Source organism: Pan troglodytes, chromosome 13 (assembly GCF_028858775.2).
Source record: "Pan troglodytes isolate AG18354 chromosome 13, NHGRI_mPanTro3-v2.0_pri, whole genome shotgun sequence".
Classification (NCBI taxonomy): Eukaryota; Metazoa; Chordata; class Mammalia; order Primates; family Hominidae; genus Pan; species Pan troglodytes.
Genome location: NC_072411.2, coordinates 92,160,547 through 92,174,899, shown reverse-complemented (window position 1 = coordinate 92,174,899; position 14,353 = coordinate 92,160,547). Strand labels below are relative to the sequence as shown.

The 14,353-nt window shown below is 38.7% G+C and overlaps 1 protein-coding gene across 5 annotated transcripts in view; it reads right to left on the bottom strand.

The window, feature by feature from the left end:
* Window positions 1–14,353, bottom strand: part of C2BH2orf88 (chromosome 2B C2orf88 homolog) — a 328,152-nt gene that overhangs the window by 97,974 nt on the left and 215,825 nt on the right. The window contains exons 1-3 of one of the 5 annotated variants that reach the window (XR_010150172.1): window positions 12,064–12,333; window positions 11,746–11,819; window positions 7,093–7,176 (exon numbers count right to left, since the gene is read on the bottom strand). The exons of 2 other annotated variants lie outside the window; for them this stretch is intronic. The gene's annotated coding sequence lies outside the window, so the exon portion shown is untranslated. Of the gene's footprint in view, window positions 1–7,092; window positions 7,177–11,745; window positions 11,820–12,063; window positions 12,334–13,107; window positions 13,188–14,353 lie in introns of those variants that run through there. 2 more of the 5 variants (XR_010150174.1, XR_010150173.1) reach the window with 2 other exon arrangements.

Below are 14,353 nucleotides of genomic sequence, written 5' to 3'. Positions count from 1 at the left end.
TTGGTAGGTCTTTTTTTTTATTATTACTGATTCAACTATGAAACTCAGTATTGGTCTGTTCAGGGTTTCAATTTCTTTCTAATTCAATCTTGGCAGGTTGTATGTTTCCAGGAATTTATCAATTTCCTCTAGATCTTCTAGTTTGTGAGCATAGAGGAGTTCATAGTAGTCTCTGAGAATCTTTTGTATTTCTGTAGGCTCAATTGTAATGTCGCCTTTGTCATTTCTGATTGTGCTTATTTGGATCTTTCTTTTTCTTTGTTAATCTAGCAAGCAGTCTATTGATTTTGTTTATCCTTTCAAAGGATCAACTTTTGATTTCATTGATTCTTTGTGTGAATTTTTGGGTCTCAATTTCATTCAGTTCTACTCTTTTTTTTTAGTTATTCCTCTTCTTCTGCTAGCTTTGGGGTTAGTTTGTTCTTGTTTTTCTAGCTCCTCAAGGTGTATGTTAGATCATTAATTTGGGGTCTTTCTAATTTTTTGAGGTAAGTGTTTAGTGCTATGAACTTTCCTCTTAAGACTGCTTTTGCTGCATCCCAGAGATTTGGGTATATCTGTTTTCATTTATTTCAAGGTATTTTTTATTTCTGCCTTAATTTGTTTACCCAAAAGTCACTCAGGAGCAAGCTGTTTAATTTCCATGTATTAGTGTGCTTTGAGAGATCTTCTTTGTATTGATTTCTGTTTTTATTCCACTGTGATCTGAGAGTATGGTTGGTATTATTTCCATTTTAAAAAAATGTATTGAGACTTGCTTTATGGCAGAGCATGTGGTCAACCTTGGAGAATATTTCATGTATAGATGAGAAGAATATATATATTCTGTGGTTGATGGGTGGGGGTATTTTGTCAATATCTATTAGATTAGATAGGTCAAGTTTTGAATTTAAGTCCAGAATGTATTTGTTAGTTTTCTGCCTCAATGATTTGTCTAATGCTGTTAGTGGGGTGTTCAAGTTCCCCACTATTACTGTGTGGCTGTGTAAGTCTTTTTATAGTCTTTTTATATACTAGAAGTAGTTTTTTTTTTCCTAAATGAATCTGGGTGCTCCAATGTTGAGTACATATATATTTAGAATAGTTAAGTCTTCTTGTTGAGCCTTTATCATTATGTAATGACCTTTGTCCTTTTTGACCTCTGAATGCCTGGTGATCTGCCTGAGCATAGAGGGGAAAGAGCCCTGCTGCTCCAGGAAGGGTGGGAGGCTCAGGCTGCTGGTCCAGGCAAATGTGTGCTCTGAATGCCTGGAGTTCTGCCTGGCGGTGGAGTGGAGAGAGCCCTGCTGCTATCCTCTTAGGGGAGCAGGATAGGGTACCCAGCAATGGCACACACAGACTGGTTCCAGGTTACCAAGCTGGTCCTGGCTGCAAGCCTTGTTGCCGAGGAGAGGCCATAACTGTAGCAGCTCTCCTCCTGCCACAGGCCTGTGACAGGGAAGAACACAATTCCAGGGCCTAGTGGTGAGGCACTTTCCACAACTCTGGCCTGTGGAGGCCCCTATCTCACTCCAGAGCAAGCACTTCAGTCTCTGGCCTGAGACAAACATGTCTGCGTGGCCACACTGCCAGGATGCCAAAGAATGGCTGACTTTGCATGTGCCTAGATTAAAAATGGCATCCTGCTCTCAACACTGGGTCTGGGAAATTGACTGCAGCTTTTCCCGATGTCTTTCCCTCATAGCATCTCCAAGCCTCTCCCCAAGTTAGCTCCAGAGCTTGGGAGGAACAAAGTTTTCTTTCTCAGCCTGGGGTGCTTGGAGCCCCAGTGGAAGGGTGAGTTACAGAGGGAGGCTCTCTGCCTCTCTCACCTACTGGGGCTTCACTCACTTTTATCAGCTGGACACCATCATGGGGCCAGTGTTCTCCTCCCTGGGATCTGGAGTATCTTTCACAATTCCAGTGGATTCTGATTTTCCTTCTTGAATTAAAGCTCACAGTTGATCTTTATGTACTATCTTGCTGTTTCCAAGTGGCTGAGGCATGCTAAAACCCTCTAAACAGCTGTCTTGGAAAAAAAAATTTCTAATTGTTATTTTCTTCCCTGATGGTTTATAATCCTTCCTTCACCCCTGTGCATATTTTAAACATACTTTGTAAATATTTCTGTCAGGTTATTCTACTCTTTTAAGCCTTGGCTTCCATTTCTTTCATCTGCTGAGTCTCAAACGTAGTTATTTGTTTTATGGTATGATTTACAATGTTTGACTATGACCTACTCATTAGAAGAGAGTTCTCTGTGGAAAAGTAGCCTATAGGATACTTTTTCTTTGTCTCAACTTGCATGAAAGAACTGGATTCCTTACAGAAGGAACAGGTCTGAAAAGCAAACCAAACCAAAACCGCAACAAAAACGAATTGGATCCCTTTTTAGCTGATTTCCTGGCTTCAAAGTCCTTCCACATAGTCAGCATGATTTCAGACTCCCCATCTTGGCATGGCACATACTGGGTTTTTTAATTTCTTGCAGGTGATATTTTCTCATTCATCATCCTGGGATACTAATAAACCTTCTTGTTGCTTAACTGGGCTGATGGGCAGAGTTCCCTTAGTCTCCATTTCAAAGTCAGCCCAACCCTTTATGACTCCCGGATTTATCTAAATAGCTGTTTTAGCTTTAATCCTACAGTCTGAAGCCTGTAATCTCCTTTCAGGGAGACAATTAGTAGAACCAACTCCAGTGTTTAAGGCCTGTATCTGATTGCAACAATTCTATGAGCAGTTTGGGCATAAGATTCTGCTTAGCACTCTGACTTGAAGTTTCCTTTTTAATTCTAATACTAGGGGGACTTTCTTTCTTGATTTCAAACTCAGCTTCATACCTAAAGAAGTTTTAGCCATATGTTATTCTATGTTTAGAGCAGAAGAGTTAAGGATTCATTCCCATCAGCTCATGTTATATCATGGTAAGTTTGAGAAAAGTTTCAAAAAATGTATTTACTTATCAAGAAAAGTATGGAGCATCTACAATGTTTAAGCACAAGCACACCTCATTTTATTGCATTTCACTTTATCGTGCTTCACAATGACTGTGGTTTTTACAAATTGAGTTTGTGGCAACTCTGCATCAAACAAGTCTATTGGCACCATTTTTCCACAACATGCTCACTTGGTGTCTCTGTCGCATTTTGGTGATTCTTGCAATTGATTTCAAATTTTATTATTATTATTATATCTGTTATGGTGATCTATGATCAGTGATTTTTTTATGTTACTTTTGTATTTGTTTTGGGGCACCTTGAACCGTGTCCATATAAGACAGTGAACTTAATAAATGTTGTATGTGTCCTGACTGCTCCACAAACTGGTCATCACCCTGTCTCTCTCCTTCTCTTCAGGCCTCCCTGATCCCTGAGATACAACAATATTGAAATTAGGCCAATTAATAACCCTACGATGGTCTTTAAGTGGCTGAGTGAAAGGAACAGTCACATGTGACTCACTTTAAATCAAAAGCTAGAAATGATCAAGCTTAGTGAGGAAGGTATGTCAAAAGCCAAAGCAGGCTGAAAGGTAGGCCTCTTATGCCAAATAGTTAGCCAGGATGTGAATAGAACAGAAAAGCTCTTGAAAGAAATTAAACATGCTACTCCATTGAATACACAGATGACAAAAAAGCAAAACAGCCTTTTTGCCAATATGGAGAAAGTTTGAATGGTTGAGACAGAAGATCAAACCAGCCACAACATTCCTTTAAGCTGAAGCCTAATCAAGAGCAAAACACAAACTCTTTTCAATTCTGTGAAAGCTGAGAGAGATGAGGAAGTGCCAGAAGAAAAGTTTAAAGCTAGCAGAGGCTGCTTCATGAGGTTTAAGGAAAGAAGCAGTCTCCAAAATATAAAAGTACAAGGGGAATCAGCAAGTGCTGATATGGAAGCTGCAGTAAGTTAGTTAGCCAGAAGATCTAGCCAACATCATTGATGAAGGTGGCTACACTAAACAACAGATTTTCAATGTAGATGAAACAGCCTTATATTGGAAGATAACATCTAGGACTTTCATAGCTAGGGAGGAGAAGTTGATGCCTGGCTTCAAAGCTTCAAAGGATAGGCTGACTCTCTTGTTCTAAGGGCTAATGCAGCTGATGACTTTAAGTTGAAGCCAATGCTCATTTGACATTCTGAAAATCCTAGGGCCCTTAAGAATTATGCTAAATCTACTCTGCTCGTGCTCTAGAAATGAAAGAACAAAGCCTGGATGATGGCATCTCTGTTTACTGACTATTTTAAGTCCACTGTTGAGACCTACTTCTCAGAAAAAAAAAATATTTCTTTCAAAATATTACTGCTCATTGACAATGCACCATTGGTGCATTGCTCTTCGGTGACCAGAGCATTGGTGTACATCTTCACATATACATGGAGCTTAATGAAGATGTACAAGAAGCTTAATGTTGTTTTCATGCTTGTGAACACATCCATTCTGTAGCCCATGGATCAAGCAGGAATTTTGGCTTTCAAGTCTATTATTTAAGAAATATATTTTATAAGGCTATAGATGCCATAGATGGTGATTCCTCTGATAAATCTGGGCAAAGTAAACTGAAAATGTTGTAGAAAGAATTCACCATTCTAGATGCCATTAAGAATTATAATTCATGGGAGGAGATCAAATTCTCAACATTCACAGGAGTTTGGAAGAGGTTGATTCAAACCTTCATGAATGACTTTGGGGGGTTTAAGACTTCAGTGAAGAAAGTAACTGCAGATGTGATGGAAATAGCAAGAGAACTACAACCTGATGATATGCAATCTCATGAGAAAACCTGAACAGGTGAGGACTTACTGCTGCTTCTATCTTTTTTTCTTTTTCTTTTCTTTTCTTTTTTTTTTTTTGGTAGAAACCAGCTCTCACTGTGTTGCTCAGGCTGGTCCTAATTCCTGGGCTCAAGTGATCCTCTCACCTTGGCCTCCCAAAGTGCTGGGATTACAGGCATGAGCCACCACACTTAGTGAGGACTTGCCCCTTATGAATGAACAAAGAAACTGGTTTCTTGAGATAGAACCTACTCCTGATGAAGATGCTGTGAACATTGTTGAAATAAAAGAAAGAATTTAGAACATTCCATAAACTTAATTGACAAAGTTGCAGCAGAGTTTGAGAGGATTGACTCCAATTTTGAAAGAAGTTCTAAGGGTAAAATGAAGGAAGTTTGATGGGTAAAATGCTATCAAACAGCACTGCATGCTACAGAGAAATCTTTTGTGAAAGGAAAAGTCAATCTATGTGGCAAACTTCATTGTTTTCTCATTTTAAGAAACTGCCACAGGTACTCCAGCCATCAGCAACTACCACCCTGATCAGTCAGCTGCCATTAATATCTAGGCAAGACCATCCACCAGCAAACTAATGCAGGAACAGAAAAACAAACACTGCATGTTCTCACTGATAAGTGGGAGCTCAGTGATGAGAACATATAGACACATGGGGGGAAACAACACACATTGGGGCCTGTTGGGGTAGGGGTTAGGGGGAGGGAGAGCCTCAGGAAGAATAACTAATGGATGCTGGGCTTAATACCTAGGTGATGGGTTGATCTATGCAGCAAACCACCATGGCACACATTTACCTATGTAACAACCCTGCACATTCTGCACATGTACACCTGAACTTAAAATTTGAAAAAAAAATTTTGAGACTTGGAAATTTGAGAAGGGAATTGCTCTGGTTTGAATGTTTGTGTCTCTCGCCAAAATGCACATTAAAACTTAATCCCAGTGTAACAGTATCAAGAGGTGGGGCCTTTAGGAAGTGACTGAACCACAAGGGCTCTGCCCTCATGGATGGGACCCGAGGGAGAGTTGGGCTGTCTCTCGCCTTTCTGTCTTCCACCATGTAAGGATGCCATGAGAAGATGACATAGATGGAACAGGCCCTCACTAGATATTATACACAGCCACAGCAGAGTTTGAGAGGACTGACTCCTACTGGTGCCTTGATCTTGGATTTCCCAGCCTCCAGAACTGTGAGAAAATACATTGTTTAAAAATAAATGATCTAATCTGTGATATTTTGTAATAGTAGCATACATGGACTAAAACATCACTTATCAGGGAAGAAGAAAGGGAAGCAATATGAGAGCAGAGTCAATGATAGCATGAATATTAGTTAACAGCAGCAAAAAAAGCCCAGCACCATGCTCTCCAGGCCAACACACAGACAGGCAGCAAACTCCCTGAAATAGGGCTATATGACCTAGGCTTCATACCTGCTAAAGGTGCAGGGAGACAGCAAGACCCCTAAAAAGAAGGGCTGTGTGCTACGTTAGTCAGAAGGCATCTGAATTCATCTCATGAAGAGTTCATTCTATTTTGGCCAAAAGCATTTTGTCCATTTTATTCTAGTGCTATACACATAATAATCATTTCGTTTACTGTGGTAACTTTGTAATGTACCAACATGGCTAGCCTGAACTAAATTCTCAAGTTTCCCTTTCCTGTATGTTTCTCTTGTTAGGTTGGGCCACAGGAGACTTTCGTGGGAGACATGGAGGGCAGACATGAAGTGGCAGCCATTTTGCAGCCCAACCATGTTGTCACTTATCTAGGAAGTATTAGAGGCCATGGACACTACCAAAACTGCCTCACCTTTTCCTAGATACTCCTTTAGCTTCTTTGACTCCTGAGACCAGGATGGGTGTTTAGCTCCATGAAGAAAAGCCCAGCTTCTATAGGCCACCCACACCACCGAGGTCTAAGACAAGAACTGATGTGGTTTCAGTCTGTCCTGTGGGCTCCACCTTATTTATGCTTGTGGGGTCCAGCTTGTTCTTGCTCCCCCTTTCTTTACATCTATCTTTCCTTCTCACCTACCTGTCTTGTAGACTTACAAGTTCCATCATCAGATGTGAAGACAGCAGCCTTACAGAGACTCCCCAGTTACATAAAGTCAAATTATTGTGATAAATTCCTTTGTGTATATCATATATAATACACTATAAGACAATATAGAAATGTATACATCCACTCTTCTTCTCTGATTGAATCCTGAGTTCCCACCATATATGTTTCTGATTGTGTCAGTCCATTTGGGCTGCTATAACAAAGTACTATAGATTGGGTAGCTGATAAACAACAGAAATTTATTTCTCACAGTTATGGAGCCTGGAAGTCCAAAACACAGTGCTAAGATGGTCAGGTTCTCGTGAGGGTCCTCTTCCAGGCTGCAGACTGCTGTCTTCTCATTGTGTTCACACATGGTAGAAAGAAATAAGACAGCTCTCTGGGGTGTCCATCATAATGGCACTAATCCCCTTCGTGAGGTCACTCTCAGGACCTAATCACCTCCCAAAAGTCCCACCTTCAAATACCATCACATCAGGGATTCAGATTTTGGCATCTGAATTTTGGGAGGGACATAAACATTCACTCCATTGCACTGATATTACCAAAGGTATTTTTCAATTTATTGATTTATAGCAATTACATTTAGTGCTTTTCATGGATCATTGTCCTGGTTATTTACTTTTTTTTTTGAGACAGAGTCTCGCTCTGTCGCCCAGACTAGAGTGCAGTAGTGTGATCTCGGCTCACTGTAACCTCCGCCTCCTGGTTTCAAGGATTCTCCTGCCTCAGCCTCCTGAGTAGCTGGGATTACAGGCAAGGGCCACTACACCTGGCTAATTTTTGTATTTTTAGTAGAGATGGGGTTTCACCATATTGGTCAGGCTGGTCTCGAACTCCTGACCTCATGATCCTCCCATCTCGGCCTCTCAAAGTGCTGGGATTACCGGCGTGAGCCACCGCGCCCGGCCTATTTACTCTTTCAACTTATCTCTCACTTTCTTTGAATACTATTTTTCTTGAACCAGCAGAATTGGAATGATCCATATCCAGATAAAGTAATCATTTGTTTCCTACTTAAAGTTATCTATAAAATGCCTGGCCCCACCTCTCCCTTATCATCCTTACAAAAGCCTTGAAAGGATCGTTCAAAATACATGACTCGGATATAATGCTAATGAGGAACCAACAATCTATAAATTATGAATAGTGACAGAAGGCAAGGCAGTGTTTGTGATTCAGCTCAATAGACTTTGCCGGCAGGAAAACATCCTGTAATAAATCCTTTGATTGCTGAAAAACATGGTTCAAATAAAAAATCAAGTAATACTGCATATCTAAACAGAAATAGAAGAATAAACACTTGCAAACTTTGAACTCCACTCCCCTGCCGTTTTTAAGCAAAACCTAAGCTGCATGGAAAGAGTAAGGAGTTTTGTAATAAATCAGGCTTGGGTTTCAATCACGGCCTTTTTTACCTCTGTGACTTTAAGCCAATGATTTAACTTTTCAGAAGCTCAGTTTTCTATCTACAAAATGGCAGTAACAGTATCAGCCTCATAGGACTGCTGAAAAGATCAGAAATAATACACAAAACTTCTGGTACACTAAAGGCACTAGGGGAATGCTTTAAACAGCATGTTTCCCCTTTTTAAAAAAACCTTTAAAAATATTATTTCTCTGAAAATGATGTCCTAGAAAATCCCTACAAATGGAGATATACTTTCCTGTTGCTCAAGCCCACTCATCTTGCTTTCCAGCCACAAGACTCCTATTTACCAATCTTTTCCCACATAGTGGGAGGTCAAACTAAAGCAACCTAGGAGCTTACTCTGTCGCTGTGGAGAGGATAAATACTCTTGCAGGGGTGTGGGGCCTTAGAAAATGCAAGGCTCTGGTCCTTAATAAAAGAGCTGCTGCTTTCGTAACAGCACCATGTGCTTGGTCACAAGACAGATGAGGACAGAGGGTAGGTCCTTCTTGGCCCAAGTTGGAGGTGAGTGGGTGAGTAGACTGCTTTTGTCTCTGACTGCTGCTAGCCATGTTTCTACCTTCCTGATTGTGGTCAAGCTACCAAGGCAAGAAATTCCCAAAGTAAAAATATACTGACAGCTGTGTTTGGAATCTATCAACAACCTTTCAAAATTACACACAGGGGCAAATTTCACCTTCACATTGCAGAAGTCATATTCCCAAAAGACTGAATGAAAGCGAAGAGTTCACATAAATAAAAATAATCCAAAATGAAATGAAATTATGGATGAAGAAGGGGAAATATGAAAGCAAAACATTATCCTATTAGAGGCAACAGTTTAAAATTTTATCAGGCCAAGAGTACAAATCTTTATTTCTATAATGTTAAACTAAACTCTATTTTCCTCTACTTCTGCTATAAGTCACCCAACAATGTTTATTTTCTGATTCTTGTCCTATACATTACTATTTTAGTTTAGTATTTAATTACTTTTTTTCTTTTTTTTTGAGACAGAGTCTTGCTCTGTCGCCCAGGCTGGAGTGCAGTGGCACAATCTTGGCTCACTGTAACCTCTACCTCCCAGGTTCAAGAGATTCTCCGGCCTCAGCCTCCCAAGTAGCTGGGATTACAGGCGTCCACCACCACTCCCGGCTAATTTTTGTATTTTTTTTTTTTTTTTTAGTAGAGACGGGGTTTCACCATGTTGGCCAGGCTGGTCTCAAACTCCTGACCTCAGGTGATCAACCCGCCTTGGCCTCTCAAAGTGCTGGGATTATAGGCGTGAGCCACCATGCCCGGCCTTAATTACTTTTTAAACTGTAAACATTCATCTAGTGCCCTGATACTTATAGCTATACTAACTATATACTTTCTACCTATGGTTTGAAGTTTCTTCAGACGTGTGGTCCAGAAAAGCATCATCTTCATGAATATAAATTATTATATTACTAAAAAAGAAAAATTTACAACAGGGTATTTCTGGTATTTCCCTTTTCCTCTGCTTCTAGCAATCGACTCGCTGTAAGTAAAACTCTTCACAGAGTTTAGAATTAGTCAGTAGAACTCTAGTTTTAATACCTACTCCTCTCCTTTGATCTGGTATAAAATTATCCTCACAACAAGGAAATAATATTTTTCACAGATCAGACCGACAATGATTTCTTAAAAGGCTATTATTCTGGACTGGCAAGGATTTGGGGGAAACAGGAACTTTTGAATACTTCTGTTAGACTTCTAAATCACTACATCTTTCTGAATGATAATTTGGAAAATTGACTCAGATTCTTAAAAATATGTGTATTAATGTGTATGTTTTTAAATAATACATATACATATTGTTCTGAGGTGGACAAGTCTATGCAAACCTACCCCAGAAAGTCCAAGGAAGCAGAGAGGCCAAAGAAAGAGGCTGACAAACCCAGTTTCTCAGAAAGAAACATTTGATAGGGACTTAGGAACAGAAGCCATGCCTGTGTCTCAGGAGTGGCAAGACAAAATGGTGGATCCCTGTGCCCTTACCCCCGAGACCCAGGACTTATAGAACATAAGGAAAAGATATGTGTGACTCAGAAGGAATGTGTAGGACAATTGATGTATAATATCAAGGTCGTTTTGACCTAAGGGCAGGATTTACAGTAAGTACATTCTCTTACACAAGGAACAATCAATAAACTGGAAATCTTAGAGGCCTTCTTGGAACTGGAGTTAATCAGCAGTCAACATGACAAATTAGCATCCAGATAATTTTGCTTTAGCCTCCACACACATATTTACAAAAAGATTTGCCATCAAGTATGTGTTTTGAATATTATTATAACAAATATCTGAAAGAATTTAAGTGTCCTACTGTAGAATATTAATGAAATAAATTGCCATATATTAACATAACATAATACAATATAGTATAGTCATGTTTAATGATAAGTCATTTAAAAATGTGTAAAAATATTTAATTTCTGAGGAAGATATTGTAGTCAGTCAATTTGTTTATTTACCGAGTAGATAAACAAAAATATTAATATTAATTACTCCTGAATAAAGGAATTATGGGTGATTTTTAGTTTTGGCTTTGTGTTTTCTATATTTTATAAATTTTCTGTGATGAATATGTATTACTTTGTAATCATATTATTTCAAGTATTAAAAACTATTTTAGAAACCAAGAATTTTAAGCACATTTATATTTTCTGTGTTTATAATTAGAATCCTAAAATTCTGTAGTTGAAAGGGATCACAGGGATATTCTGGTACAAACTCAAGATCGAAAGTTTGGCCTCTAGAAATTTAAGACATAATTTACACAATCAATTAGGCTTTGTAATCAATAAAGTAAATTACATGGCCTCTTCAGTTCTTAAAATGGTTCTATTTGGGCTACTTGTGTGTGTGTGTGTGTGTGTGTGTGTGTGTTTTTAATAAAAGAGGATAAACTACTAATTTGATACAAATAAGTTCTCTTCTACTTTAAGAAACATAGGAAACAGTTCTTTACTTTCAAAAGTAGGTCACTCTTGTAGCATATTTTAGTACAGCTTGAATAAATTCCTTTCAATTATTATCAAAGTATCCTAGTGTTAGAATTCCTGTGAGATAGCAGACTTTCTGAAATAAATTCATATGCGTCAAACTGGAACTTTCTGTAATAATATTTTTCAGTCTTTTAGAATTAAATTTAAAATGAGTTTCTGTTTCAGTCCCTAAATGTAGACATGTGCCACTGACGTGCTGACAAGTTATCTGATTTACATGGCATTAGAAAGTTTCTTTTTAAAGGCAGTATATTGTTGAACTTTATAGGCATTTCCTATTCTTAGAAATATGAAGCAAAGTGTCAACTGGTAAACAGTAAAATTCAGTTCTCAAATTGTGTGGATAGTTCTTCTATTAATGTGTTAGCAACTCTACAGTAAAAATATCAAAGTCTTTTTATAAGGCTTACACCTTCAAAACAAAGTTATTCATTTATTACAACAAAATTTATGTTATTACCTATTATGTGCCAGGTATTGTGCTAGATGCCAGGGTATGTCTGCAATAAGCTAGAGTCCATGCCCTTCAGGAGCCTACAGAAAAGAGTGGACATTAAAAATAAGCAGGCAATTAGACTACAGTGCGCTAAGTATTAGTACTGTGATAAGAAAGTACTAGTGGTAGGGGAGAAGTAGGACAGGACATTGATAGAAATCATTTGAGGGACCTGTTCAGCTCACACACTTTTCCCTGGGAGTCACCTTCTGCCTTTTATCAGAGCCTTGTCTGAACTATGTACCTCCATCTTTCACACGTGATCAGGCAAGGGATACAAACCTTACACAGGCTAGGACTCAAAGACACGTGATCAGTTAGCTATGGCAGCTAACTTGGTTATATAAAATCAAGACTGAGGTGGTTGTTTGAGGCTATACATAAGTAGAAAAAAGACTGTTCTGAAGAAGTCTGGAGAGGAGACTCAATCCACTTGGGAAGAATCTGCTTTGAAGCTATCTCACTAATGTGCCTGGCGAATTGGTGCTGGCTATTGACAGGAGGCCTCAGATCTTCTCCATGGCACTGTTTGAGGCATGGCAGCTGGCTCTCAGTGAGCAATCCAAGAGACCAAGGCAGAAGCTGCAATGCCCTTTATGACCTAGTCTCAGCAGTCATACACCATCACTTTCACTGTATTTGTCACCAGGCCATCCCCCACTTACTGTGAAAGGAGTGTATAGAAAGCTTTCTTCGCTTGCTAACAACTAGAAATAAACCCAACTACCTGCCTAGATGAGGACTTTAACACAATAATATTGGAAATGGCAGCAGCAGCAGGAGTGCTGCAATTGAAAAGGGTAATATCAATCTCTCCCAAAGGAGCAGGCAGGTAGTTATAACGAGGAAAAAGGGACAATGAGATTACATTTGCACACCATACACCTACAAGAACTACTCTAGGTTAAGTAGAGTAGTTTGGGGAAGGGGGCATATATACCAGGCCAAAGGACTAGAAACACTGCTCTGCATGGTGTAAGAAGTTAACTCTCCTTGACTCCTAGCACAATTGAACCAGTGTTAGGTTTTGCATAGTATATGGAATTTGCGGAGGGCATTTGGGGCAGACTGAACCCCTCTGGAGTAGTCCTAAATTGAATCATAGTCCTCAAGAGTCCTAAGACTTAGGACGTAAGACTCAAGACTTACTCTTAAAACTTAGGACTCTGGGGAGTCCTATGGTTTTTTGGGAGTAACACTTTGCTGAATGTCTACCTTTGAGCATCAACAGTGATCCTCAAATTCTTTATGGTGTATGTACAGTCACTAAGTTTTTAGGGCAAAAACACGTAATATTGAAATTAGAACTGGCGTTGAAATCCTTACCCTGCTCTTGGATATATGAACTAGTCTATTCTGGCTTCATGTACGTAGCAAGTTAACTATGGAGGAGTAGAAGCCATTAGAAGAATTCTAGAATTTTCAAAAAGGGGTTCTAAAGGAGCTGAATACATTTTTCAGGTGTACATAGAATTTTTAAAAACCTTTAGGACAGGACTGAATTTTGTGTTTTGTTTTAATGTAATCTCATATATTTAAAGAAATATACTTACTCATCACAGTTCTCAGAGGCAAAAAATTAAACATAGCTAATCAAATAAAATATATTTTTCTGAAGGACCCCAGAGTCAAAGGAAGTAAATGATCTCCAATTTCAGCGTAAAAATAAATAAATAAATGAATGAAAAGAATCAGAGAACAAAAACAGCAACAACAAAACCTAGTTGAAATGGACATGCTGAGTACATTTGAAGATCGATTTGGATTACATTTAGGTACAAAGAGAGTCTATGTAGTCTCAGATGGAAAAATCAAGACAAAGGGTAACTGTGATTTGCACACAATCAACTACAACATGAAAGAGCATCGGACTCAAAGCTCGATGTGGCTACAGTGACCCCTGCTGGAGCCTATCTTTTAAACTAAAAACCTAAGTCAGGGCTTCCACGAGAATAACTAAAATTTTCATAGAAAAACTGATTTTGAGAGCTGGGAGAACGCTTAGAGGACATTTAGCATAACCTCCTTACTTCATAATTGATGAAACAGGCCTTTGGCCCAGAGAGGTTAAATGACTTGCTTTAGGTCACACAGCTGGGATTACCAGAATGTAAAGATGTCTGCTCAATTCTTGGGCCTGTTTCCATCAGTGGAGTTTTCTGTTACAACTAATAAAAGTATCTATAACACACAAAATGAGATGTCCAGGAAAAATCTCTTACACTGATTTTAAAATATTCACTTGATCTAGTTAACTAAAACTCAATTTTGCCGAAGAGAGAATTTCTAATTGATATTAACATGATACTTTTTTTTTCTTTAGCCTTTATGAGTTTATACAACTTTGTATCTGACTCAAATTTATTTTTGGAATGTTAAGTAGTTCTGTCCTTCACTAGGTTACCTATGTTCCACATCTCTATTTTAATCTTTTTGAAATATTTATTTGGATATTCTTTTTACATCCTTTTCCATTCTTTGCCTCTAAAACTTGTTGATAATGTACTAAGCAAAGGGACAAAAAGGAAACGATGGTAAAGGACCTTATACTGGGATTTTCTGGAAGGCCTGA